General features: G+C 32.0%; 1 long non-coding RNA gene across 1 annotated transcript; it reads right to left on the bottom strand.

Moving 5' to 3' along the window:
• Positions 1-1,370: 1,370 nt before the first annotated feature.
• LOC118348326 lies at positions 1,371-4,208 on the bottom strand. The gene is made up of 3 exons (XR_004801414.1): positions 4,067-4,208; positions 3,874-3,956; positions 1,371-1,640 (listed from the first exon to the last, which is right to left on the bottom strand). It is a non-coding gene; the product is annotated as an uncharacterized LOC118348326 (long non-coding RNA).
• Between the last annotated feature and the right edge of the window lie 474 nt (positions 4,209-4,682).

Consider the following 4,682-nt stretch of genomic DNA (forward strand, 5'->3'; position numbering starts at 1 on the left):
AGGCTATAGCCTCATGAATAGTAATTTGTACTTGAGTTCACACCATTCCCTTTGCACAATTACGTTTTTGCCTTCTAATTGGTCATTAAAAATACAATTAAATTTTTTGTTATTATAATATTAATTAGAATATAATAATAATGAGAATAAAATAGTAATATCTTATAAATAACCTCAATTGAGAATTTTTGTTTATTGAACTTTTGTAGAACAAATCAACGACTTAGGATTTTTTTATATTTCTTCTTAGATTTAAAAATATTATTATTTTTTGCATATATTATAATTTGAAAAAATAGCAATTATCTTCATAGTTATTCATAAAAATAAATCATGGTCATTGGACTAATGATATTTTCATTCTACAAAATGTAATTATTATTTTTAGGTTTCAATTTATGTATTAGTTTATAATTGGTCTTTAATTTATCATATTCACTATTTTTTTTTTTGCATTTCATATTAATCTATTTGTAATGTATCCTCATCCTACTTTTCATATGATTAAGGGATGAAAGAAGATGATAAGGAATAGAGAGGTGGATAGAAATTGGACTCATGGATGCTTGTTGTAACTCAATTTGAGGGATAGAGAGAAGAGTAAATCTTCACAACCTCCTCACAGTCTACATTTTTTTAAATTTTTATTATTTTTTTCTTTTATCAAAAATTTATTATATGAATAATGAATAGAAAATTTGAAATAATTTAAAAAAGAATAAACCCAAAAAAATTTTTAAAAAAATATTAAAAAATTTAAAAAAATGTGGAGTGTGGTGGAGGTTGTGTAGCAAAACTCTTTGAAGGTTTGGAGAAGAAGTCATGAAGGGCAAAGTGATGAAAGTTAGGAGTGTTTATCCGGATTCCGGACCAGGAACACGGGTATACCCGGATCGGGTTAGCCCAGGTCAAACCCGGATGAATCCGAGTTTACAACCCGATGCTCGATTTTTTTTTTCTTTCCAATTTGAATGTTTTGATTTTTTTTTTTTTTGGTTTTATTCTTTTTCATCCACTTTCTTTTTATCTACATCCTTTGCATGTCCAGTGTCATTCATCATCTCTTTGGTGGCAAGCTTTGGCGAAGACATTAGGGTGGTCTATCAAGGCATAAATTATAATGTTGGGGCTGGATAGGGACTATTTAAACGCATGTATATTTTAAACTTGAAAATGGAGAAATCACACGTGTGGCCTTTGGTGGAAGCACTTTCAAAATGAAAAAAAAAAAAAAAGTACCGGGTGTACTCGAATTTTGTAACCCGGGTTTTAGATCGGGCCAAGAAAAAACCCAGTCCGGATTGTCACAACCCCGCCCCCAAAAGGGTGGGATCGCGATGTACATGCATGTTCTTTCCTTTCTTTTCTTTTCATCATTTTTCCTTTTTCAAATGACATGCGATCGGCATGGACATGATACACATGCACTCTAAATTTTTTATCTAATAAAGGGAACACCTAATGGACATTCTATTCGAACATTCATCCATAAGAGACTCTCAGAGTCCATCCCAACATAAAACGTTTATACATAAACATAACCTATCATCCGTAACATAACTGTTCTAGTTAGGGAAGGTCCTAAGCGTCTGGCTCTCCCTCTGCAGTAATGCCTTGCTCCCCAGCCTTTTCGTCATTATCTGGACGTTTAAAACATTTAAAACAAAATGAGTCGAATACTCAGTAAGTAGTACACCATGCGGTGAACATACTAGGCATCTATTCTTTTCTTTTGAAAACATGCATACATAAACATTTTTTTACTAATTCTTAACAATGCTTTCATGCATAACAGTTTAAGGAATAAACCATACTTTCATGCATAAACATTTCTTTGCTTTCATGCATAAACATTTCTTAGAAATAATTTTACTTTACGTTTCACTTTCTTTGGCCGGTACACATTATTACGCCCTGTGTGTTGGGGTTAGCGGTCTTCCTTTGGACCTGGATTCTTCCCGTGGCCACAGGTTGTGAATCCCTTTTCAGTCAGGGGCAGCACTGGGTGTACTACCATTACTACTTACCTGACATTGCAATCTGTCCATTCCTTTGGTACCCTTTTCATTCATATGGCCGTTACATAGTTTCATACATTAAAGCATTCATTCATTCATTCCAATTCATTTAATAGTTCATTCATGGAAAACGTCATTTAAAAGCATGAACTTAACATCATGAAGAAACATCATTTTTAAAGCATGAGCTTAAACATCATTTTTCATGGCATCCATAAAAAGCATCAGTTCATAGGGGTATTTTAAGACATTTTCCTCGCATCATTTAAAGCATCAGTTCATATGGGCTATTTAAAACACTTTTTTCGCGTCATTGAAAGCCTCAGTTCATAGGGGCATTTTAAAACTTGTTTAAAGCATCACTTGAAGCATAAGGCATGAGGCATTCATTACTTTTCCTTTACTTTCAAAACATTTTCATCATCTTTCTTACTCTGATGCACATGCATTTTTATGAACAAGATACATTTTCATGATGTACTACATATCGGAATAATCAATAAGTTTATTGAGAGAGCATGTATGAGAATCTCATGACTTAGAACCTATGTGCATGCATTACCTTATATACATACACAATTATAATCGATAGGGTGCTTAACAGGGGCTATCAAGAAATGGCTTGTACATACTATATACATTTACTCTTTCTTTAGAAGAATATTTGAAGGAAGAGATAGAGATATTCTTTCATAAGGAGAACTTGGTGTAAGAAGCATGGTCATAGCTACTTACCTCTATGGTCCTCGATACTTCCATCATCAATATAGGTCAATTTCAATAAATAATATAAGCGTGTTAATACTCATACAATATTCTTTAGCCCTCTCTTTAAAAGAGAAACCCACGATATTGCAATCTAACGTCCCTTCTATGCTTAACATTAACCCAAATAACTACTTCTTACCTTGACTTACAAAAAAAATAACTTAAATATTAAGATATGCTAGCTGTCTATGGAAAGACTATTTTAAAAGCTTATATGAAAAGTGGTTAAGAATTTATAGGCTTCAAGCAAGGTTTCTTTGGTTCAAACTCACTTTGGGTTATGGATATTAGGAGATAAAATCTGGGACAATGGGCTTTAAAGTAGATTTAGGCATTTCAAGTAGGCTAAACAAGTTTAAGAAACATGCCCTTTAAATCAACTTGTGGTCCCTCATTATAAAAAGGTTAGCTCATCAATATTTTGGACTCTTGAGTTAGGTAGAATTTAACCAAACGAGAGACAACATAAGTTGGCTACTTTTACATCAAGAAATGGCATGACATGGGTTTAGGGGTACTTGGACAGCTTTGCATATTATAATACATCAAGCACAATTAATCTCTTATATCTAAACTAAGCTATAACTTATTCATATAAGTAATATATTAAATAGTTTAGATAAAATCTTACATTAAAAATTAAAGTAGCATAAAGTATAGCAAAGTTACCCGTTAAGAAACTTTAAAATCTTTAAACACTTAAGCTTATGATTTACCCACTCAATACCTTTTAAAAGCAAGATATAAAATTATAGAACTAAGCAAAACCTTTAAACCAAACCTCTACCATCCTAAAAATAGATTACCAACCAAATCTCAACACAAGGCACATGATACCAATATATATAATTTAAAATCACTTTAATCATTACCTATAATTAAACCAAGTTTAATAACAACATAGCATTTTCGAAATATAGGAAAATACATAGCAAAACAACTATAATACCATTCGGTTTGGGCCAAAAACAGGGCATACATATTTATTTGCAATATAGGAAATTAAACATATCAAGACATAAGCTAAAACAACTTAATGGGCTTTCAAAATCACATTAAAAATAAATAAGTCAAATTAGGATTTTACCTTAAGCTCTTAGCCCCTTCCAAAACACAAGTGGAAGACCAAATAGTGGTAAACCCGTGTGGATGAAGAGCAGCACAATATCACTATTTTAAACCCCAAAACCAAAACATAAAAATCATCAAAAGGAAATCCACTTGATCAACCATGGCTAAATTCGAAATACACAAAGGAGAAAGATTATGAGTACTCTTACCTTGCTATGGAGTCATAAGCTTGAAGATGATGAAAGGAGTTGGTTTCTTGAAGAACAAAAGAGAGGAAAAGAATAGAGGGTTGGCTTTAGCTTGCTTGGAAAGGGAGTGGAATTTTTAGTTCTTTTCTCTTGGGTGAGGGTCGACGACTCGGTGGTATGGGGGAGGGAAATGCCTTGTAGTTTTTATTTCTTTTCCTTTTCTCTTTGTTGACTTGTCTTGGGCAATGGGTGAAATAGCTTCCTTAGAAAGCTTGTGGGTCAAAGGGAAGGAAAAATATTTGTGGCCTATCTTAGAATCCTTCGGGTGAAAGGGTGGGGGAAACTTTTGCCTTGGTAAAAACTTATCACCTAAGTTTGAAAGATGGATAGTGGAGATCAATCTACTTCAAGAATGCTTTTCACCTACCAATTCAATGGTAGAGATTAATTGAGTCATTTTCTAAATAAATAAAATTAAAGGACTAAGAAAAATATTTCAAAGTCTTAAAAATAATATCATTCATTTATTTTAATAAATTATTATTTTTTTAAATAAAACATACTCATATTAAAATAAAATAATTAAAAGTAATAAAAAATCTTTATCTCAAAATATTTAACTTGAAGAATTAATAAA

The sequence above is a fragment of the Juglans regia genome, chromosome 4 (genome assembly GCF_001411555.2).
Source record: "Juglans regia cultivar Chandler chromosome 4, Walnut 2.0, whole genome shotgun sequence".
Classification (NCBI taxonomy): domain Eukaryota; kingdom Viridiplantae; phylum Streptophyta; class Magnoliopsida; order Fagales; family Juglandaceae; genus Juglans; species Juglans regia.